Here is a 26,360-nt window from a genome sequence, read left to right as displayed (position 1 = left end):
GAGACCCCGCTCCCGCCTCCCCCCTCGGGGGGGCCCCGCCCCCTCCATGGAGGAGCAGGTTCCTGAGGATCCCGGGCCGCACTCTACGACCCCTGGCCCCTCTTCCCCTCACTCGGAGAGTACTCCTTCCTTCCACCCTCCCACCAGCCCCCCCTCCTGCCTCCCCCTGGTGGCCCCCCCGGACACCTCTCCTCTGGCAGATGCCTCTCCATCCTCTCCTCGCTCTCCCCCCTCCTCTCCATCCTCTCCTCGCTCTCCCCCCTCCTCTCCGTGAGCCACCATCCCTCCCTCGGCCTCTCCAAGATACTCCTCCAGACCACCCACTGCCCTAGGGCAGCGCAGCTGGGTAGGCCAGAGTTCAGTTCAGCGGCTATTCCACCGCCACTCCGGGGGCCGGTGGAGATGGCGATCCTGGCTTCGCCCGCCACCACAGAGTTCTCTCCACCTGTGGGGCCCCCTGGGGGGCCCCCGCGAGTGATGGGGCTCCCAATGGATTAAGGTTTTTTCAGGTGTCTCCAGCTGCCGTTCGAGACACTGGTCGCGCCCTTGCGAGTTTGCGTGGTGTGCCATCCCTCTTGTTCTCCTTTAGTGGTGAGCGGCATGGTGGCCTTCTCCTTTCCTCTCAGTGTTGCCCCATACACAGCATGGGATTGCAACTCTATAGAGGAAGTTTTGCGTGATCAGATACTGGAGTTTTCTCACCACTTCAGTGACTTGGGGCTCACGGACCTTTTGCAGACCCGATTACACTCAGCCCGCATGAGCTTGTAGGAGATTGGCGGGCGGATCCGGTCCACACCTCAGTTGAGGCGGTGCTACTGATTCTCCTCCACGTCGCCCCGAGGATGCAGCCTACCTTTAGATACATATATGCAGAGGATTGGTCTCACGCCTATGCCCTGGACAGGGCGAAGGTGCAGTGGGGCGGCTGGACACAGAGACAGGTCACCCTCTTTTTGGAGAGACTCCACACCTAGACAGACAGTGACTATTCTCCCTCCAAGCCGGCGCCCAAGACTCACAGAGTGGAGGGCAGCTCATCCGGGCCGGCTGAGAGGGGTGAGCCAGTGGCGGCTGCTTCACTTGCCATAGCTCATCCATGAGGATCCTCTCATGGAACATCCAGGGTCTTGGTGGACCTCGCTGCTACATTGGTCGGGGCAGACTTCACCAGGAGATCCAGAGGGCTCTCATTGGAGGACCCATAGATATCCTTTTCATCCATGCGCACCACCTTTCTGCCGGGCGTACCCATACCTGCGGGGCGGGAAGATCTTGCCAAGCATGAGTCACACTTTTTGGTCACCGGCATATGGCTCCCAGGGAAACCAGGGTGGAGTATGCATCTCTGTCAGCGAGTAGCTTCTATCCAAGGTTGTGGATTTTGGCACTCTGGTCCAGGGTCGAGCGCAGTGGATCATCCTTCGGGTTGGGGAAGATCGCATTGGCTTCCTCAACTTCTACGCCCCTAATGGGGCGACCGGGAGAGCTGAGTTCTGGAGCACCATTAGGCAATCCCTCCCCATGGTAGACCATTGGTGCCTAGGGGGGGATTGCAACATGCTGGAGGATGCAGAGGACAGGATGGGGGGCAGCCAGGAGACCATTCATGGGCCGGAGCTCGCTGCCTGGGAGGAACTAGTGCTGCAGGAGAGAGGCCAGGATCCGTGGACTCTCTCGAAGTTTGGTAGGTTGCAGGGGAGTTTATCTTTCTCGCGCTCGGATAGACGGGCCACAGGAGTTAACCTTTCCCGCATCGACAGGTTTTACATTGATGAGTGGGCTTGCGATAGAGGTGGCACTGTGGGTATACTTGCAGGCTCCTCGTTTTCAGACCACTTTCCAGTGCTTCTCCAGATCGAGGACCCTACGAGAGGAGAGCGAGGCCAGAGCATCGAGATTCCAGATTGTCTCATAGAGGAGCCCGAGATTGCGACCAGAGTTGAGCAGGTCTGGCAGGAGCTTCAGTTCAGGAGAGGATCGGCAGGCAGCAGCCAGCGATCTTGACAGGGGTTTACAGGAGATCAGTGCTCAGCTGAAAAGCCTCCTCACTTGCAATTACAGTAGTGTCAAATCAATTGATCAATGAAGCAAAGGAGAAAATCATGCAGGACAAATTCTTTGCCCCTATTGCTACCCTTCTAATGTAGGAAAGCAAGACTCCTCAAGAAATGAGTCGAGTTGTTCTTGGATACAAACTAGATGAAGGATGCATGTATTATAATAATCGGCTATGTATCCCCAATGATGAGGGAATAAAGGGAAGAATTTTGAGAGAAGCCCATGATAGCCTGATAGCTGGACATCCACGGTTTATAAAAACCTATATGTCTGCTAAGAAAAGCTTCTTATGGCCAGGACTCAAAAAGGATGTACTTGATCATGTAAGGAAATGCTTAATGTGCCAAAGAGTCAAGGCAGAGAGAGTCAAGATGCCAGGGAAACTACAGCCTCTAGACATTCCACAGATGAAGTGGGAATGCATCAGTATGGACTTTATCACTGGATTACCTTCAGTGCAATCACGTTACAACTCCATTTTTGTAGTAGTTGACAGGTTAACCAAAGTTGCCCATCTGATTTGAGTGAAAGAAACATACTCTCCAGTGGATGTTGCCAGAGTTTTACTTAAGGAGATCTTCAGATTGCATGGTTTACCCATGAGGATAGTAAGTGACCAAGATCCCAAATTCACATCAAAATTCTAAACTGCATTCTTTGAAGCAGTAGGAACTTTCTTGGATCTGAGCACAGCCTACCACCCCGAATCAGATGGCCAGATGGAAAGGGTGAATCAAGTAATTGAATATATCCTTCGGTCATGCTGCTGGCTCTGCGGCAAAACAGGGAACCCAAGAAGTGGTTAAGTCATTTGCATCTGGCCGAATTTGCTCACAATGCTTCTTTTTACTTACACTGCTTCTTATCATCGAAGCATTGGGATGAGTCCTTTCAAAGCTTTGTATGGACAAGATTGCCTTAAACCGTTGACTTGGTCTAACCCATTGATCAGAGTCTAAATGTCCAGACAAATGCTTGATGACATGGACCAGCAGATGCAATCAATCCGTAAAGATATAAAGGTAGCCCAAGACAGGCAAAAGCAGTATGCAGATAAAAAGAGATCCGAGAGAGAGTTTGAAGAATTAGATATGGTCTTCATTACGACAAAAAAGAAGTTCCTTATCCTTAGGAAGTACAAGAAGCTCTCTCCCAGATACTGTGGGCCGTATGCTCTCATAAAGAAAGTGGGCGATCTAGCCTACAAACTTCTTCTGCCTCCCCATCTCAAGGTACATGATGTATTCCATGTCAGTTTGCTTAAGAAGTATGTATCTACCCGAATCACGTGCTTGATGATGAGCAATTGATCTCTCCGACTCAAGGCCAGATGGTACTCCAACCTAAGGAAATCCTTAACGTTTGGGAGAAGATTCTCAGGAGCAGAGTCCTTAGAGAATTCTTAGTAAAGTGTAAGTTCTTCCCTCTAGAGAAGACGCCACGTGGGAGGAGAAAGAAGAAGAGTTGGCGAAGGATTACCCTCACTTTGCAAGATGAGGACATCTCACGTTTTTCAAGTGGGAGAGGATGTAAGATTTCTCCTTAGCCTGAATATCAAATAAACCTCTACTTCAATCCCTTGTAATCATTCTATGATTCTGAATACAAGAAAATATCATTTTTCCTTGTTTTGCCTGGTGAGATAAAAAAGTTCTAGAGAGTAGTAAATCAAAATTTGGATATTTTTGGATAAATAAATTCTTCAAATATCAAAAAATTATTTCCCTGAAATAAAAAATCAAAATAGATTTTCCAAGGTGCAATTGGAATTAATTAAAATTGATCTAGAAGACAGCCTAAGGGTCCACAGAGTTTTGAAAAGAATTTGATTATGGTCCAATTAAAGTTCCTATTTATGGAGGACCAATAAGATTAATCCAAGTGTTGGGACAAGATAAATCCAAAGAACAAAAAAAAATACCCAAAAATGAGTAAATACCCACATAAGATGAAGAGTTGACCAAGTACTAGGTTTATTAGTTAAAAATTATGGTGTATTAATAACAAAATGAGATATTTTGGAGTAATCATGCATTTTTGACACATGTGTAAGGAAAAGAGAGACCTTCAAGGAGGCACCTATTTCACATGCTTGAATAAGTTTAAAAGCATCTAAAAGAAATATTCTAATTACTCCATGTACATATTCACCTATGAATATGCATGGATATCAATGATATTAATTATTAAATTTGATTTCTATGCATAGAAAGATGCATAAAGGAAATTTTTTATTATAAAAGTGTTATTCTTATTAAAATTGATTTCTATGCATAGAAAGATGTATAAAGGAATTTTTTTATTACAAAAGTGCTATTCTCATTAAAATTGATTTTCTATGCATAGAAAGATGCATAAAGGAAATTTTTTATTATAAAAGTGTTATTCTTATTAACATTGATTTCTATGCATAGAAAGTTGTATAAAGAAAAATTTTTATTATAAAAGTGTTTTTCTTATTAAAGTTGATTTCTATGCATACAAAGATGCAAAAAGGAAGTTTTTTATTATAAAAGTATTATTCTTATTAAAATTGATTTCTATGCATAGAAAGATGCATAAAGGAAATTTTTTATTATAAAAGTGTTCTTCTTATTAAAATTGATTTCTATGCATAGAAAGTTGCATAAAGGAATATTGTTATTTACAAAAGTGTTATTATTATTAAATTTTATTTCTATGCATAGAAAGATGCATCAAGGATTTTTTTAATTATAAATGTGTTATTCTTATTAAATTTGATTTCTATGCATAGAAAGATGCATAAAGGATTTTTTTAATTATAAAAGTGTTATTCTTATTAAAATTGATTTCTATGCATAGAAAGATGCATAAAAGATTTTTTTTATTACAAAAGTGTTATTCTTATTAAAATTGATTTCTATGTATAAAAAGATGCATAAAGGAATTTTTTTTATTACAAAAGTGTTATTCTTATTAAAATTGATTTCTATGCATAGAAATATGCATAAAGGAATTTTTTTAATTAGAAAAGTGTTATTCTTATAAGAATTGATTTTTATGCATAAATAGATGCATCAAGAAATTCTTTTTATTTTAAAAGCGTTATTCCTATTAAATTTGATTTTATGCATAAAAGGATTTTTTTTAATAAAAGTTTTATTCCCACATTGAAGTTTATTTTTATGTATAATTAGATGCATAAAGAAATTTTTATATCAAAATTAGAATTCTCTTAAATTTTATGTTTAAATTCTATGAGTATTTGATAAATGAATAATTAAATACTCTAAGAGAGAAATTTCTATCATTTTATATTCACACGGATTGTAAAAAGAAAATTTAGGAAATCTATCGAGATCAAAATATTCAGATAAATGATTAATTTATTCCTCATTGAATTCGTAACTAGTTTAGAAACCAGTTAAGTGAATATTCAAAGAAAGAAATTGAGTAAAATAGTAACTGAATTATCAAACCTTTTCGAGAAAGATAGTTCAGGACTAATCTTATCCGACTCAAACCTTGAGTCAGACTATGACTAAGACCAAAATCTTTCGTCAATTTCGAGGAAAGAAAGTGTGACCAGTTTAGAAAAATACACTCAAAACTCCCGCCAAATCTGAAACTAAGTTTGAGGCCCTTCGAATTGATCTGTGGATCAAGGTTATAGAATTCGAGGAATTCTCGTATGAAATTCTGAATTTCGATCAAGAAGTTTGGGGATATTGATTCAAGAAATACTCCTTGTAAGAAAATCAAACTGAAAACTTGCTTAGAAACCCTGTTTTCTTAAAGGGCAGTCTTACGCCAGAATGCTGGTGGAGGGAGCATTTGGTATATGTTTTTCTAAGGGAAGTTCAGTTTGTAACACCTGGCGGGGAGTGTTCAAAAAGGACGGCTCACGCGGCAAAGCCACTTGACCAGCCTCGATATGGTTGAAAAATGGTGCGCTTTCCGTATGATGGGCGAGGGCTGACGAAGCGGTCCCTGAGTGAAGTGCCAAGATACCTAAGGAGGATCCTGGAGGGTTCTGACTAGGAGATGCACGGGCTCACGAAACGGTACCTATGACACCCATGCGTATGCGTGGAAGATATGTATGATGGACAAAACGATTATTGTTATCTGTTACTGGATCTCGTTGTGTTGACCAGTTGGTCTCAACGGAGAGTCGAGAGTGATACTTTTTTTTGAGAAACAAAGGACTGGATGGAATTTTTGAGTTATGACATCTGTAAACAATAACTATTTGCCAATGGATTATTTTATATGTTAAAGTTTTAAAGAGGAGTGTGTGCGTATCTGTATTCAAAAGCAAAAGTTAAGAAAGGCATTCAATTATGGGTGGGTTAGTATTTGTCTAGTTCTACCAATTCCAGTGGTTGGGTGGTTTCTAACCTATGGGCTCGGCTGGAATCAGTGGAGTTTTAATTAAATTGAAATAATGGGCTCGGTTGGAATCAGTGGAGTTTTAATTAAATTGAAATAATAGGACTACGCTTGGAATTCGAGTAGTTAAATAAAAACTTGAAGAATTTCTCAAATGATTAGATCAACGGTTGTGCCTAATTTCGATTAGGAAAAAAGCGTTGATTTCTTCAAAAAAAGTCAGTGATAGTTTTCCTTATATCTGGTTTAATCAGGTGAAGCATAGTTTAGTCACTTAACCCTGTTAGAAAATTCGTTTAAGAAGATCAAAAAGGTGGAATCATCCCCGTTTTCCGGACAAGGAAAATTTTCCCGGTTTCGGTTTTAGAATGACCACCAGATTAGTCCCGTGTCCGGACATTCGAGGGCTAGGCCTCGAGTGGGAAACCTTGCCCCGCGCAAGAGGAAGCTACTTCCGCTGCTAGGAACCAGGAATCCGGTGCACGGAGGGGACAAAGGGGTCTCACAGTTGGTATCAGAGTGCTGTTGTAAACTTACAAAATAGCAGCAAAAATTGCCTAAAATTTTAAAGTAAATCTGAGTCGGGCAATCTTTAAGCTGGTGACTAAAACCCTGACACCCAAAACACCTATTCTCACTTCTAAATTTATCCCTCTAAATCCTTGAAAGAGGTGGGGCTCCTGAGAAAGTGTTCTAAGAGGGAAGGGTCTTCCTTCACTTCTGAATTTCCCAGCATCTTGATTCTGATTAGGGCCTTACTGCCTCTTTGGGGTGTAAAGTTTGAAGTACTTCCCGGGGTTTGAAACCTTTTAAAGTTTGAGGGTGCAGGCTTTGGCGGGACCTTAAGGCAAAGCTCTTTGCCATTCTGACAGCTTTTGCCATTGAGACTGGTTTGGCATTTTTCACTAAAGTATCCAATGGCTCGTTCATCCCTCGAATGAATCAGGCCATCACCAGCTCTTCATCCAAAAGTGGAGAATATTTGAGGAGAAGAGAAAATGCCTGATGGTATTCTTCAATTGTCTGGTTATCTTGCTTCAGTTCTAAGAACTCATTCATTTTGGTTTCCAGGAAGCCCGGAGGACAGAACCTCTTCCTGAGGTAAGCTTTAAGATCTGACCAGGTCTGGGTATTTCGGTCCTGCAATGGTTCCTCCATGCGACCCTAGCCGTTTCCATACTTTTCAATCTGGTAAGAGCCATCTTGCTCTTCTCGTTATAATCGGTTACATCAAAATACTCTTCCATTACCTCGATCCATTTTTCCACTACTTCTCCTAACTTTTCCCCTTCACCCTTGAAGGGACGAGGTTGGGATTGGTGCAGGGCTTTACGAACGTTCGGATCTTGCTCTTCATCATCGGTAAGAGGATCCGACTGCCTACCACGGCCCGCGCTTCTCATGATTCTAACAAAACAATATTTTTGTCAACTTAACTTTGTCATCAGATTTATGACTATTTAATTTTGAGATTTATTTCTTAAACAAATAAATATTCCATCATCATTCTTGAAAACAAGATTCACTCTGATAATTTTACTAACCAATATTCACAACCATGAAAACGATTTGGAATCTTTTGCAAAACATCTTTTATCATCAAAAGTTTTTGATATATACATAGAGTGTCTTGGCTCCAAAAGTCACCGCCTCAATCGTGTATGCATAAAAAGGCGATACTGCGATGGAGAAATGCTATGATATACATGATTCATCACTGATAATGGTGCTATAATTCTTCTCCTCGGAATAAAGCGGCTAAGAAGTCTAAAAATTCCTCGGAATAATGGTGTTGTAATTCTTCTCCTCGGAATAAAGCGGCTAAGAAGTCTAAAAATACGACAAGAAATTCTAAAATTTCGAGGTGAGTGATTATAGAGTTGTACATAATGAACAGCTCCTAGCCTTATCAGGATCATGGCTAGCGAGATATTCTGTCTGAGTCTCTGTCGTTGATTGGTATTGACGCGAATACTTCGCCCTCCCAGAGAACCACATATGCTAATGTCACTCTACTGGATCAGGAAAGTATAGATCCTCAAAGTGACGAGCGAGTCTCACTTTGCTTCCTCGGGTTGTAGCGATGTTGATAAGATTTTCGAAGGCAAAGGCGATCATATCCTGACTCTCGGAGAGTCCAGGAATGCTAGACAGATTTGGGGTATCCATCTAAAAATCCAGTTCAATTTATGAGTTTTCAATTTATGAAGTTCATTTCAAACATAATCTTAACAAGTGAAAACATTATTTTCCTGCCATGTCAAGAGGACTCCTTCTGAGTGAAGATCCACTTTAAGCTTTGATGATCGCTCATCATCAAAGTGAATCTTTAACCCTGTAGGTAATGTCTCCACAACTTCGACTGAAAGTAGCTCCAAGTCATGGATAGCATAATTTCTCTCATGCGTTCTGAGTTTTCGGGATTCATAGGCCACTGCATGACCTTTCTGCATGAGGGCACCTCCAAGGGCAAAACCACTGGCATCAGTTACTACCTCAAAGGGTAGAGAAAAATTTGGCAACTTCAGAATAGGATTGGTTTACCAAGGCGGTCTTCAGCTTATCAAAAGCTCTCTGACATCGGGTAGACCATTGAAACGGGGTATTCTTCTTGAGAAGATTAGTCAAGGGGGAAGCTATGAGAGCATACTTAGGTATAAAGATTCTATACCAACCAGTTAATCCTAAGAATCCCCTGACTTCTTTCTCTGTCTTTGGTTCAGGCCAATCTATGACTGCTTGTACTTTTGTTGAATCTGGAGAAATTCCGTCTTTGGATACTAAAAAGCCCAAGTATTCAACATGGTTGACAAAGAAAGTTCATTTGCTAACACCATATTAGATAATTTGGGAAAAATCCCATTCCCATTTGAAAAATGGGAGCATGGTGAACTTGTCCAAAAGTTTGTCAAAACTCCCTCATGTGACATATCATCGGAAAGATCTTGAAGAGTAGAATCTAAATCTATGATCTCCGACAAATTTGGAGTTAGTATGTTTAAGATATGTCCAAAACTATATGGAGTAATTGATTCCCAAAATGTGAGATTTTTCCTAAATTACCTAATATTGACTTTGCTCTTTTTTGCAAAGAGTTAGTGCTTCCTTAGAATCTTAAGAACTTTACGGACATGAGCTTCTTGGTCAGCTGCATTCTTTGAGTAAATCAGAATATCATCAAAGAAAACAAGAACAAAATCATCCAAGTATTCTCTAAAAATGTCCTGCATTAGGCGATTGAATGTAGCTGGGACATTTGTCAATCCAAACAGCATGACAGCAAATTCATAGTGCCATAGCGACGAGTATTGATGGCTATCTTTGGGATATCTTGATCATTAATCCTGATCTGGTAATACCTTGATTTGAGATCTATCTTTGTGAAGATCTGGGATCCATTTAGCCTGTCTAGAAGCTCATCGATTCTAGGGAAAGGATACTTATTCTTAACTATCAGTTGATTGAGACCTCTGTAATCCACACAGAGTCTTAACGTTCCATCCTTCTTTTTCTGAAAGAGAATTGGCGCTCCCCAAGGTGAAACATTGGGTCTTACAAACCCTTGTTCTAACAGTAGCCTAAGCTGTTCCTTGAGTTCAATGGCTTCAGAGACTGGCATTTTGTACGTGCGCTGGGCTACTGGCTGAGCTCTGGGGATCGATTCTATCTCATGATCTACTTCCCGAATCAGAGGCATCTCAGTTAGCTCTGCTGGGAATAAATCATCATACTCACTTAACCATTCTGGTTCTTTAGCCTTTAACTTTGTGTCTACCGAATTCATTTTGACAACATAAATGAGTTGCTTCTTTCTAAGTCATTTCAGTAACCTAGAAGCTTTTACTAATTATAGATCTGGGGATCCATAAATTCCAGTTCCTTGAACTTTGTTCCCATGAAGGTTACAGAAGGAAATGGTTCCATTGTGACAGTGAATGCCAGTTTGATTCTTGTGGAGCCAATCCATTCCAAGGATTCCGTTGAAAGCTCCCAAAGGTAAGACTCTGAACTGGCATTCAGTTACATTCCCATCTAGATTAAACTGAATATGATCTGTCTCATGGGTGAGTGAAGAGAATCTTCCCACTGGCCAATTCAACTTGCATAGGTTTCCCTGATTTCTGTTCTAAGACTAGCTTACGCAAGCATCCTGAAGAAATAAATGAATGAGTACTGCCTGAATCAATCAAAAGCTTGAATGGCTTACCCTTATACTCAGTTGGAGCATGGATGACAGAGAATTCACGATTTGGCCCTTGGTTTTCAATCGCAGCATAAATCTAACCTCTTTCCTCATCCACTACTTCTGCTATTGTAACTGCTCTGGCTGCTGTGCAAATTGGGGCGGAACTCTTTCTCTTTGGTTACCCCAGTTCTGGGAGGGAGTTCGGAGATTACTCTTAACAGAGGTAGATGGTTGAGCTAGAGTCCTTTATGGTCTTCATTTGAGTACGTCCCTAAAGAAGTTCTCTATCTCTTGGGAAGTACAAGAAGTTAACCCCCAGATACTGTGGGCCATATCTAATTACAAAGAAAGTAGGTCACTTAGCTTATGAACTTCTTCTGCCTCCTCATCTCAAAGTACATAATGTATTTCATGTCAGCCTACTTAAGAAGTATGTATCGAGCCCGAATCATGTGCTTAATAATGAACTCTTAACTTCTTCAACCCAAGGGCAGATGGAACTCCAACCTGAAGAAATCCTTGATTTTTGAGATAAGGTTCTCAGGAACAGAATTCTGAGAGAATTATTAGTCAAATGGAAGTTCTATCCTTTTGAAGATGCCACCTAGGAGAAAGAAGCCGAACTGATGCAGGATTACCCTCAGTTTTTTGTGAGATGAGGACATCTCACGTTTTTCAAGTGGGGGAGGATGTAATATTCCTCCCCAGTCCCTCATGATGTCCAGTTTCTTCTCCTATAATCAATCCCCTTTTCAGAATAATAAAAGATCTTGTTTCTACCTAGCCTAGAGAGAGAAAATATTCTAGAGAGATATAATTCAATTTTTAGATATCTTTGGATGGGAAAATATCCCTTCTTATTAAAATAAATTCCCCCAAAATAGAAGTTTAAAAAGAAATTCCTAAGGTGCATTAGAAATAAATTATAATGTGCACAAAAGACCTTAGCCTAAGGGCCCCTGTTTTGAGAAAATTTTGGATTAAGGTCCAAACAAAGGTTTGACAAGCCAATGAGATTAATCCCAATGCAGGGAGGAGATAAATTGAAGAATAAAAGAAAAACCCTTCAAAAATGAGTAAATACTCACATAAGATGAAGAGTGGACTAAGGACCAAAGAAAAGAATTAAAAAACTAAATTTTGACACCTCAATGTGGGGATCTCCCCTCATGAAGACGCCACCTTTTTCTCATCATTACCCCCAATTTTTAATCAATAAAATGAGATATTTTCATCTCTCATCTCTCCTCTCTCCTGTTTCAAAACTAGATCCAAAAAGTAAGCTGAACTCACCCAAAAATGGTCAAAAATTGACCAAACTGATCTGGAAAATTCTAGAATCAGTTTGCTTGGTTAGAGGCTCACTTTTTCCTATAAATAGAAGCCTCCCCCTTTTGTAAAAGCTTAATGGTGTTTATGCACTATTACTCTACCCCTGTCCTAGGCCATCTACATTCAGTTTTTTAATAATTCAATTGTTTTTGGCCTAATCCTCTCCAAAGTGAATTGGTGGCCACTATTGCTTCAAACAAGAGTAGAACCCTCAATCCCTCAAGCCAAAGGAGAGCTTACAAGCTCCATGTAAGCTAATTTTCTTACTTTGTTTATGAATTTTAATGAAGAATCTATGGTTTTCTTGATTTTTATGTTTTGCAAATGATTGAATTAAATTCATATGCTATGCCTTTGATAAAAAGGCCACCCCCTTGTCTTCTTTACATTCCAACCTTTCTTGATCCTAGAAAGATCAACTAAGTGATTAATTAAACTCGTCTTATTGTTTACTCTCTTGAATTTAAAAATTGTGTAGATTAGAGTTCTATAATTCTAAATTGGGTTAATTAAGTTAAGTAAAGAAAGATAAAAATGAGAAATGGTCAACCATACAAAGGAGGTTATGGCAAAATTTTCCATAATTTTATGAAAAAGAAATCTTGTTTTTATGTTATTCCAAAAGAGTAATTCCCACCATTTTTGCATCTAAAAGAAATATTCCAATTACTCCATGTACATATTCACCTATGAATATGCATGGATATCACTGATATTAATTATTAAATTTGATTTCTATGCATAGAAAGATGCATAAAGGAAATTTTTTATTATAAAAGTGTTATTCTTATTAAAATCGATTTCTATGCATAGAAAGATGCATAAAGCAATTTTTTTATTACAAAAGTGTTATTCTTATTAAAATTAATTTCTATGCATCGAAAGATGCATAAAGGAAGTTTTTTATTACAAAAGTGTTATTCTTATTAAAATTGATTTCTATGCATAGAAAGATGCATAAAGGAAATTTTTTATTACAAAAGTGTTATTCTTATTAAAATTGATTTCTATGCATAGAAAGATGCAAAAAGGAATTTTTTTATTATAAAAGTGTTATTCTTATTCAAATTTATTTCTATGCATAGAAAGATGCATTAAGGAAATTTTTTATTACAAAAGTGTTATTCTTATTAAAAATGATTTCTATGCATAGAAAGATGCATAAAGGAATTTTTTTAAAAAAAGTGTTATTCTTATTAAAATTGATTTCTATGCATAGAAAGATGCATAAAGGAATTTTTTAATTATAAAAGTGTTATTCTTATTAAAATTGATTTCTATGCATAGAAAGATGCATAAAAGAATTTTTTTTATAATTTACAAAAGTGCTGTGAGATCCCTATCCCCACCGTGCAACGAATTCAGGGGGATGCTAGCAGCGGAAGTAGCACTTCTTGCACGGGGCAGGGTCCCTCACTCATGGCCTCGCTCGTAAGTCTCATAGTCAGATCAGGGAAAAGATTGCACTTGGATCATAGAGACCAACGTTTTTTTCCTCATTGAGAGGCACAGCCGTTGATTCTTTTCCATAGAGCAATTTTTGTCCGAGATTTACTTCATCTATCGTATCATAACAGAATTGAGTCTGAAACCCCATCCAATCTTGTGGGTTAGCCAACCTCCCAACCACTGTAGTGATGGAATCCAATTAACAATTTGGTTAGGTTTTGTCCCGGGTACCAGGGAAAAGAGTTCCCAGGACCCCTAGCCGGGTATTCATGCAAACTTAAAATTAATCACACCACTTACCAATATGAAATTGCCTTTTTCACAAAATCAGCTATCATTTAATGAAATCATAGAGTCACTTATCATTTAATGAAATCATAGAGTCACTTATCATAATCCTCAAAATCTATGGTTCAATCCTTAATTCCAATCATTCCTTCATTGGTGTACCTATGGCATCATTGGCAACCAGAACGCTCACCACCTGTCCACTCATCAGGGGGCCTTTTCGATAGTTCCTAGCTCATAGTAACCAGCAATATATTCACATATCAAAATGGAATCTCTGTTGAAGATGAGCAAGGTCAACCAACAGATCCATATAAAAGAGCCATGGACTCATCCGTTGAGGACCAGCAAGGTTAATCAACTAGATACAAGCCCGGATTCAGAAAACAACTCTTACTCCTTGTTCCAAGATCTTCCACGATGCACGTGTGGGTATCTTCGGCAACCCAGAGCCTGAGCACTGTATGGTCACCCTCTAGGATCCTTCGCAGAAAGGTGACATAGCGCTTCACTCATAGGCCGCTTCTTTGGTTCCTCATCCACCGTACCGCGGAAGCTCACCATTTTAATCGAACTGGTCAAGACCTCGGCCGACCTTGCTACGCAAGACATCCTCCATTGACTCTCCGTCAGCTGTTGCAACTTTATCTCAGATTAGGTCTCAAAATGACCTCATCGGTCAAAATGCTTCCCCAGCATTTTTGACATAAAACAGTCATTAAAAAACAGGTCATAAATACAGTTTCTATAACGAACTCTCATCTTTCCACATTGTTCCACATCAATTCTCATTTATTTTATATGTATTCTCCTTTCTCATCACATCATTTTCCATTTCATCACATCTTTTCTCATTTATCCGCAGCATCAGATCTCATCCACTCGCATCTACCCATATCCACATCTTTTCTCATTTATCCGCAGCATCAGATCTCATCCACTCGCATCTACCCATATCCACATCACATCACATTCATTCACATCTCATCCATTGAGACCACATCACATTCATTCATATTCATCACATTCACATTCATTCATTCATATCCATCACATTCATTCATTCATATCCATCACATTCACATTCATTCATATCCAACACAGTCACTTTCATTCATATCCAACACATTCATTCATATTCATCACATTCACATTCACATATATTTATGACACATCACATTCACATTCACATTCACATTCACATATATTTATGACACATCACATCTCTTTCCATCACATCACATCTCTTTCCATCACATCACATTCTTTCACATACACATCTATATCCAATCTTTCACATACTCATTCACATCCATTCCACTTATACATTTACATCTCTTTCCATCACATCACATTCTTTCACATACACATCTATATCCAATCTTTCACATACTCATTCACATCCATTCCACTTATACATTTACATCAATTTTCATCACATATCATCCACTCATATCCCATATCATTCATTTATATCCTGAATTACGTGACATCACATCTCATCACCTCTATTCACATCACATCCATCCATCCATCCGTTCACATCTATCCGATTCACTCATCACATCTCATTACATCTATTCACCTCACATCTCATCACATTTCATTACATCTATTCACCTCACATCTCATCACCTCTATTCACATCTCATCCATCCATCCATTCACATCTATCGGATTCACATCTCATCTCATCACATCTATTCACATCTCATCTCATCACCTCTATTCACCTCAAATCTCATCACCTCTATTTCACATCACATCCATCCATCCATTCACATCTATCTGATTCACATCTCATCTCACCACATCTATTCAGCTCACATCTCATCACCTCTATTCACATCCATCCATTCCCATCTATCTGATTCACATCCATCCATCCATTCCCATCTATCTGATTCACATCTCATCTCATCACATCTATTCACCTCACATCTCATCACCTTTATTCACCTCTATTCACATCCATCCATTCCCATCTATCTGATTCACATCCATCCATTCCCATCTATCTGATTCACATCCATCCATTCCCATCTATCTGATTCACATCCATCCATCCATTCCCATCTATCTGATTCACATCTCATCTCATCACATCTATTCACCTCACGTCTCATCACCTTTATTCACATCACATCCATCCATCCATTCACATCTATCTGATTCACACCTCATCTCATCACATCTATTCACCTCACATCTCATCACCTCTATTCACATCACATCCATCCATCCATCCATTCATCCATCCATCACATCCGTCCATCCATCCATTCACATCTATCTGATTCACTCATCACATCTCGTTACATCTATTCACCTCACATCTCATCACCTCTATTCACATCACATCCATCCATCCATTCACATCTATTCACCTCACATCTCATCATGTCTATTCACATCACATCCATCTATCCATTCACATCTATCTGATTCACACCTCACCTCATCTCATCACATCTATTCACCTCACATCTCATCACCTCTATTCACATCACATCCGTCCATCCATTCACATCTATCTGATTCACTCATCACACCTCATTACATCTATTCACCTCACATCAATTCTAATTTTTGATATAAAGATTCTTTAGGCATCTATTTATGCATAAAAATCAACTTCAGTGGGAATAACACTTTTATTAAAATCCTTTTTTTTGCATCTATTTATGTATATGTACATGGAGTAAATAAAAATATTTCTTTTAGAATGCACAAACGGTGGGGATTACTCTTTTATAATAACATAAAATAACATTTATTTTAGAATGCACAAACGGTGGGGATTACTCTTTTATAATAACATAAAATAACATTTATTTTCCAAAAAATTCAAGAAAATTTTGCCATAACCTCCTTTGTATGGTTGATCATTTCTCAATTTTTACGTTCTAATATCACCTTAAAATTAATCCCAATTTGAAGTAAAGTACTCTAATCTATTCAATTTTCACTTTCTGAAGAGTAGACAATAAGAAAAGTTTAAATCAATTTATTTGTTACTCATTTTAGGATAAAGAAAGGCTGAATTCTTAAGGAAGAGAAGGGGGTAGCCTTTTCATCAAGGCATATCATCAAGATCCACTAAAAAAAGTAAAGAAATCAGAAAACCATATATTAGAAATTAAAAAGTAGAGTTTTTAGCTTACATGGAGTTTTCTGAGCTCTCCTTTGGCTTGAGGGATTGAGGGTTCTACTCTTGTTTGGATCAAGAGTGGCCACCAATTCTTTTGGAGACCATTTTTGGGTCAGTTTAGCTTACTTTTTGGATCTAGTTGAAACAAGAGAGAGGAGAGATGAAAATATCTCATTATTTATGAGTTTAAAACTCCTCCACACATGTGAAATAGGCACCTCCTTCATGAGGGGAGATCCCCACACTGAGGTGTCAAAAATGCATCATTTCCTCAAAATATCTCTTCTTTTTTAACTAATAGACCTTATCCAACTCTTCATCTTATGTGAGCATTTACTCATTTTTTGGGGGATTTTATTTTATTCTTCAATTTATCTCCTCGCTACATTTGGACCTTTATACCTATTTTTAATTAGTTCCAATTGCTCATTGGAAATTTCTTTTTGAATTTCTGTTTCAAGGGAAACCATTTTAGACACTAGGAGGATTTTTATATCCAAAAATATCTTAATTTTGAATTACCTCTCTCTAGATATTTTCTCTCTCTAGGCCAAAACAGGTTAAAACAGGATCTTTCTTTTATTTCAAAGAGGAAAATAATTATGAGATCAGAAGGGGATGTTCTTACACCTGCACAGCTCAAAAGCCGGAGGGAGGAATCTTACATCCTACCCCACTTAAAAAACGCGAGATGTCCTCATCTCGCAAAATTAGAGGAGAACTCTTTCCCTTAAGATCCAACTAATTCTGGAATTCCTTATAGTCTAATGAACCCAACAGAATGCTGGGATAAAGATCCCTTATATAGAACTCATCATCAGATAACAATTCACTGAGATCATAACATTCAAATCCTTATTACAGTAATGGTTCATTAGACCAAAATTTCTATCTGCACAGTCCTCCATGGGAATTTTCAATTATACAGATTTTTAATTTGACATCCCTTAACTTGATCCACTGGGTCAAGTGTTAACAGCAGCAATCTGTCACAGCACAATCCACTAATCTCATAGTGATTTACTGAAGTCATTAACGTCATTCCAGTTATAAACATCATCATAGGGACTCGTCCCATTCATCCTCATTGTGGTTTTGTTCAGCTTATTGCATTTCAACCAAAATTCAAGAATCATCATTTTTCAATCAGAATCCAATTCAACTCATCAGTTCTCAACCAGAATTTAAAAAACATATCAACCACATTCGAATTCATCATCAGGATATAGCATTTATGCTTATAATTTCAAGTCTTAGATTTACTCGTATATACTGCCAGTAATAAAGAGTTGCAGTTATACCCTCGTCGGTATATACAGGTAGTCACGGTCCTTGGAACTATAAGGTAAATACCATCATGTCTAGGTCTCAAGCAAGTCAGGGATTCCATACAATTGTGGTACTTCCATCTGAAGACCCAATTACCAATTTATGAATTTCAGTCTAAATAACAATTTGTATGAATTTTATCACACAATTATAACCTTTTACTACTACTTCAAAAATTTTTGACATTTTTGGCTTCTCAGTTGATCCACATTAGCCAATTTGCTTTGATACCAACGGTGATATCCCTGTCCCCACCGCGCCCAAACAACGAATTCAGGAGTGCTTAGCAGCGGAAGTAGCACTTCTTGCGCGGGACAGGGTCCCTCACTCGGGGCCTCGTGGGGCCTCGCCCAATGAATATCCGGACAAGAGACTAATCCATTGGTTCTTCCAAAACCAAACCCAAAAAAACTTCCCTTGCCCAGAAAGCACAGATGATTCCTCCAGGATAATTTTTTCTCTAATGTAGTCAAAAGTCTTAACTAACTGAACTGATTTGACCGAACCGGTAAGTCTCATACTCAGATCACGGAAAAGATTGCACTTGGATCATAAAGACCAACGCTTTTTTCCTCATTGAGAGGCACAGCCATTGATTCTTTTCCATAGAATGATTTCTGTCCGAGATTTACTTCATCTATCGTACCATAACAGAATTGAGTCTCAATTTAGGGATCCATCAGTCCAGCCTAACGCCATCCAATCCCGTGGGTTAGCCAACCACCCAACCACTGTAGTGATGGGATCTAATTAGAAATTTGGTTAGGTTTTGTCCCGGGTACTAGGGAAAAGAGCTCCCAGGCCCCCTAGCCGGGTATTCATACAAACTTGAAATTAGTCACACCACTTACACACCCAATATGAAATTACCTTTTTCACAGAATCAGCTGTCTTTAAAACAATCATTTAATGAAATCATAGAGTCAGTGATCATAATCCTCAAAATCTTTGGTTGAATCCTTAATTCCCAATCATTCCTTCATCAATGTACCTATGGCATCATTGGCAACCAAAATGCTCACCACCTGTCCACTCATCAGGGGGCCTTTTCGTGGATAGTTCCTAGCTCATACTATTCAGCGATATATTCACATATCAAAATGGAATCTTTGTTGAAGATCAGCAAGGTCAACCAACCGATCCATATAAAAGAGCCATGGACTCATCCATTGAGGACCAGCAAGGTAAATCAACCAGATCCAAGCCCGAATTCAGAGAACAACTCTTACTCCTTGTTCCAAGATCTTCCACGATGCACATGTGGGTATCTTCGACGACCCAGAGCCCGAGCACCGTATGGTCAGCACCCTCTAGGATCCTTTGCAGGTGACCTAGCGCTTCACTCATAGGCCGCTTCCTTGGTCCCTCGTCCACCATACTGGAAGCTCACCATTTTAATCAAGCTTAGGCTGGTCAAGACCTCAGCCGACCTTGCTACGCGAGACGTCCTCCATTGACTCTTCGTAACTTTATGAGATTAGGTCTCCATGACCTCATTCACAAGACGGTCAAAATGATTCCCCTGCATTCTTGACATAAAACAGTCATTTGAAAATAGGTCATAAATACAGTTTCTATAACGAACTCTCGTCTTTCCTCATTGTTCCACATCAATTCTCATTTATTTCATATGTATTCCCCTTTCTCATCACATCATTTTCCATTTCATCACATCATTTCTCATTTATCCGCATCACATCTCATCCACTCGCCTCTACCCATATCCACATCACATTCATTCACATCTCATCCATTCAGACCACATCACATTCATTCATATTCACACATTCACATTCATTCATATCCATCACATTCACATTCATTCATATACATCACATCTCATCCATTCAGACCACATCACATTCATTCATATTCATCACATTCACATTCATTCATATCCATCACATTCACATTCATTCATATCCATCACATTCACTTTCATTCATATCCAACACATTCACTTTCATTCATATCCATCACATTCACATTCACATATATTTATGACACATCACATCTCTTTCCATCACATCACATCTCTTTCCATCACATCACATTCTTTCACATACACATCTATATCCAATCTTTCACATCCTCATTCACATCCATTCTTCACTTACACATTTACATCTATTTTCATCACATATCATCCACTCATATCCCATATTATTCATTTATATCTTGATTCACATGACATCACATCTCATCACCTCTATTCACTTCACATCCACCCATCCATTCACATTTATCTGATTCACATCTCATCTCATCATAACTATTCAACTCACATCTCATCATAACTATTCAACTCACATCTCATCATAACTATTCAACTCTCATCTCATCATAACTATTCAACTCACATCTCATCACCTCTATTCACATCACATCCATCCATTCACCTCTATTCACATCCATCCATCCATTCACATCACATCCATCCATCCATTCACATCTATCTGATTCACATCTCATCTCATCACATCTATTCACCTCACATCTCATCACCTCTATTTCACATCACATCCATCCATCCATTCACATCTATCTGATTCACTCATCACATCTTGTTACATCTATTCACCTCACATCTCATCACCTCTATTCACATCACATCCATCCATCCATTCACATCTATCTGATTCACATCTCATCTCATCACGTCTATTCACCTCACATCTCATCACCTCTATTTCACATCACATCCATCACCTCTATTTCACATCCATCCATCCATTCACATCACCTCTATTTCACATCCATCCATCCATCACCTCTATTTTACATCCATCCATCCATTCACATCTATTTGATTTACATCTCATCTCATCACATCTATTCACCTCACATGTAAGATTCCTCCCCAGCCTCTCAAGATGTCTAGCATCTTCCACTGTAATCAATCTTCTCTTCAGAAATATAAAAGATCTTGTCTCTGCCTATTTTGACATAGAGAGAGAAAATATTCTAGAGAGAGAATATTCAAATTTTGAATATTTTTAGATAGAAAAATTTCTCATATTATTAAAATGAATTTCCCTGAAACAAAAATTCAAAAAGAACTTTCCAATGTGCAATTGGAATTTATTGGAAATGGATATAAAGGACCTTAGCCTAAGGGTCTAGATTTTCAGAAATTTTTAGATTATGGTCAAATTAAGGTTCCTATGGGCCAATAGCATCAATCCATGTGTAGGGAGGAGATAAATCCAATTTGTAAAAGAAGATACCCAAAAATGAGTAAATGCTCACATAAGATGAAGAGTTGACTATGTACAAGGTTTATTAGTAAAAAAACTATGAGCAATATTAAAAATATGAGATATTTTGGGTATCCAAAAATGAGTAAATGCTCACACAAGATGAAGAGTTGAAAATGTACAAGGTTTATTAGTAAAAAACTATGAGCAATATTAAAAATATGAGATATTTTGGGTATCCAAAAATGATTAAATACTCACATAAGATGAAGAGTTGAAAATGTACAAGGTTTATTAGTAAAAAAACTATGAGCAATATTAAAAATATGAGATATTTTGGGTATAATGATTCCATTTTGACACATATGTAAGGAAGGGGAGTCCATTAAAGGAGGTGCATATTTCACATGCTTGAATGAGTTTTAAACTCAAAAATAATGTGATATTTTTATCTCTCCTCTCTCTTGAACCAAACCAAATCAAAATGGAACCAAACCGAATCAAAATAGAACCAAACCGAATCAAAAAGTAACCAAACTAGGTCCAAATCTAGTCCAAATTCAACCAAACTGAATTTGGAAAATTCTAGAATTCAGTTAGCTTTGGTTAGAGCTTCCCTCTCCTATAAATAGAACATGAGTCCTTTGAAAAAAAGGAGAAGAATTTTACTATACTAGAGTTATGCTGAAATAATGCTAATTTCTACTATTCTCTAAAATTCTCTCCAAATTGAAGAAATTGGAGCTTCCCTCTTTCTTCAATCCCCATTGGTGGCTCCATCAACATACTTAACCAATTGATTGGTTGGAGGCCTCTACCGTGAACAAAGAATCAAGCAATTTGTAAGGTAAATGGTGAATTTTGATCTTTTCTATAATTTCTCAATGTTTCTCTCTTCTCAACCCCTCTCAAGCTTGAGAAGCTTAATTGGAATGGTTTTTGAATGCTATTGAAGTCAATTGATGAATGGTAGTGAAGAGTTACATAATTTGATGAATGTTATTGAAGTTAATTGATTAATCATAGTTAAGAATTACATAAATTTCTATTTATGCTTAATTCTAATGGTTTTTATGTAATTTCTCTCTCACACTCAAGAAATGGTCATACTCATGACCCATTCTCAATCCAAACAAAGCTTTTCATAAAGCTTTTCCTTAATCCAAGATTAATCTATGCTTGAGGTAAATTAATGGCTTTTTTCTATGCTTTTAGTTTATGTATTTCATGAATATTGATGATTCAATCCATTATGGATTAATGATCTAATTAGGGATCATTCTATTTATTTCCTTAATGATAAGCTTTATCCCTTAGAAAATTTGAGATTTATCAGTCATAGCAGCAGCGGAGCTATGGCAAAATTTTTATAAAAATTACGCATAAAATAATTTCATTCAAAGCATGAAAAGAGGACTTCCTACCATATTCTAGGAATTATCATCCTAGATTAATTGAAAGATATTCATTGTAATCATAGAGAAATTAATTTTTATATTATGCATAATTGATCAAAAGTGTCATTCTCATCTAAATTGAATTTATGCATAGGAAGATGCATAAAAGATTGAATTTTAATTCAAAAGTGTCATTTTCATTTAAAATGAATTTATGCATAGGAAGATGCATAAAAGATTGATTTTTACTTCGAAAGTATTAATCTCCTTAAATGGAATTTATGCATAAATAAATGTGTAAAGAAATCTTATATCAAATATAAGAATTCTCTTGTATTCTATAACTAGATATAAGATGTGATAGGATGTGATAAGAGGTGTATAAGATGTGATAAGAGGTGATAAGATGCTTATGAAATAAGTTAGCAGGTGATAAGATGAATTAAGATGTGATAAGATGAATTACGATGTGATAAGATGTGTATGAGATGAGGTAAGAAGTGTATGTGATAGGATAAGATGTATATGGGTCGTGATAGGGCAAGAATGGATGTGATGTAAAAGATTAGATGTGAAGGCATATGGGGATATATGAATGGGAATGTGGAAATGGATGTATGTATGTGGATGTATGAATGTGGAGATGGGAGTGTGGATGTATGAATGTGAAAATGGATGTATGCATGAAGATGTATATGCGTAGATGTGAATGTGGATGTAGATGTGGATGTATGTATGTGTGTGGATGTATAGATGTGAATGGGAATGCGGATGTGGATGTATGTATGTATGTGGATGTAGATGTGAATGTATAGATGTGAATGGGAATGTGGATGTGGATGTATGTATGTATGTGGATGTGGATATATGAATGAGAACGTGATAATGGATGTATGCATGTAGATGTGGATATATGGATGTGAATGTGAATGTGGATGTGGATGTATGGATGTGAATGTGAATGTGGATGTGGATGTATGGATGTAGATACGGATGTGGATGTATGTATGTATGTGAATGTAGATGTGGATGTATAGATGTGAATGGGAATGTGGATGTGGATATTGTATGAATGTGAATGTGGATGTGGATGTGGATATGGATGTGTATGTATGAATGTGGATATGGGATGTGGATGTATAAATGAGGATGTGAAAATGGATGTATGCATGTAGATGTGGATGTATGGATGTGAATGTGAATGTGTATGTGAATTAATGTATCGTCGATATGAGGAAATGGATGAGAATGAGTACACATTGAATGGAATGTGGAATAAGTAATGTGGACTAAGGAGGGATAATGTGGAAAGACGAGAGTTTGATTTAGAAACTTTATTTTGTGACTATTTATAAATGACTGTTTTATGTCAAGAATGCTGGGGAAGCATTTTGACCATCTTGTGGATTAAGGTCATGAAGACCTAACTGTTAAAGTTGCAACTGCTGATACGGAGAGTCAATGGAGGACGTCTCGCGTTGCAAGGTCGATCGAGGTCTTGACCAGCCTCGGTTCGATTTAAATGGTGAGCTTCCGGTACGGTGGATGAGGGACCAAGGAAGCGGCCTATGAGTGAAGCGCTAGGTCACCTGCGAAGGATCCTAGAGGGTGCTGACCATACGGTGCTCGGGCTCTGGGTCGCCTAGGATACCCACACGTGCGTCGAGGAAGATATTGGAACAAGGAGTAAGAGTTGTTTTCTGAAACTGGGCATGGATGTGATTGATGGACCTTGCTGGTCTTCAATGGATGAGTCCATGGCTCTTTATATGGATCTATTGGTTGATCTTGCTGATCTTCAGCGGAGAGTCCATCTTGATAAGTGATTATATTGCCGAGTATTATGGGCTAGGAACTATTGAAAAGGCCCCTGATGAGTGGACAGGTGGTGAGCGTTCTGGTTGCCAATGATGCCACAGATACTCTAATAAAGGAATGATGGGAAGTTAAGAATCAACCGGATAATTTGGAAGATTGTGATCAGTGATACTATGGTTCATTAAAGGATTGTTTTAAAACTGGTTGAATCTGTGAAAAAGGCAATTTCATATTGGGTGTGTAAGTGGTGTGACTAGTTTTATTTTTGCATGAACATCCGGCTAGGGGGCCTGGGAACTCTTTTTCCTGGTACCCGGGACAAAAATCAAATTCTAAATTGGATCCCATCACTACAGTGGGTGGTTGGCTAATCCATGGGACTGGCTAATCCCACCACTACAATGGGCGGTTGGCTAATCCATGGGACTGGATGGGGTTAGGCTGGACTGATGGATCCGTAAATCGAGTCTCAATTTCTGTTTTTACTACAATAGATAAAGTAAATCCCGGATAGTAATTGTTCTATGGATAGGAATCAACGGCTATGCCTCTTGATGGGGAAAAAAGCATTGATCCCAATGATCCAAGTGCAAGTTTCTTCCTTGATCTGACCGAGTATCTTTATAGGTGCAGTCGGATCAGTTTGATCACTAATGGTCTTGACTACGTTAGAGTAAAAAGTTATCCTAGAGGAATCGCCCGTGCTTTCCGGATAAGGGAAGTTTTTCCGGGTTCGGTTTTGGAAAAACCGATGGATTAGTCTTTTGTCCGGATATCCGTGGACGAGGCCCCGAGTGTGGGACCCTGCCTCGCGCATGAAGTGCTACTTCCGCTGCTAGTACCCCGAATCCGTTGCGCGGTGGGAACAGGGATCTCACAGTTGGTATCAGAGCCAATTGGCTAATAAAGATTAACTGAGAAGCCAAATATGTCAAAAATTTATCAAGAAGTACAAAAAGATTGTAATTGTGTGATATAATTCAAACAATTTGATATTCAAACTGAAATTCGTAATTTGGTAATTGGGTCTTCAGATGGAAGTACCGCAATTATATAGAATCCCTGACTTGCTTGAGGCCTAGACATGATGGTATTTACCTTATAGTTCCAAGTATTATGACGACTCGTATATATCGAGGGTATAACTGTAGCTCTTTACCGGTAGTATATACGAGTAAATCTAAGACTTGAAATTATATACGAGTAGTATATACGAGTAAATCTAAGACTTGAAATTATAAGCGTTAATGTTATCCAGATGATGATTTTGAATGTGGTTGATATGATTTTAATTTTGTTTGAGAACTGATGAATTGATTTGGATTCTGATTGAAAAATGATGATTTCTGAAATTTAGTTGAAATATAATAACCTGAGCAAAACCACAATGAGGATGAATGGGACGAGTCCCTGTGATGATAAATAATGATAATGATTTTAGCAAATCACTATGAGATTAGTGGATTGTGCTGTCAAATTGCTACTGTTAATACTTGACACGAATGATCAAATTAAGGGATGTCAAATTGAGAACTTACTTAACTGATATTCCCGTGGGGGGAGGAATGTTCAGAAGGAAATTTTTCGGTCTAATGGACCATTATCGTGTTAAAGATATGAATGATATGATCTGAATGAATTGTTATTTAATGATGAGTTCTATATAAGGGATAATTTATCCCCGTATTCTGTTGGGTTGACCTGAATATAAGGAACCCCAGAATAAATGCGAGATGAGGACATCTCGCACTTTTTAAGTGGGGTAGAATGTAAGATTCCTCCCCCATCCTTCAAGATAT

The sequence above is a fragment of the Cibotium barometz genome, chromosome 7, assembly GCF_041138505.1.
Source record: "Cibotium barometz isolate CiBa-2024 chromosome 7, ASM4113850v1, whole genome shotgun sequence".
In the NCBI taxonomy this organism is placed as follows: domain Eukaryota; kingdom Viridiplantae; phylum Streptophyta; class Polypodiopsida; order Cyatheales; family Cibotiaceae; genus Cibotium; species Cibotium barometz.
This window is presented reverse-complemented; position numbering follows the sequence as displayed.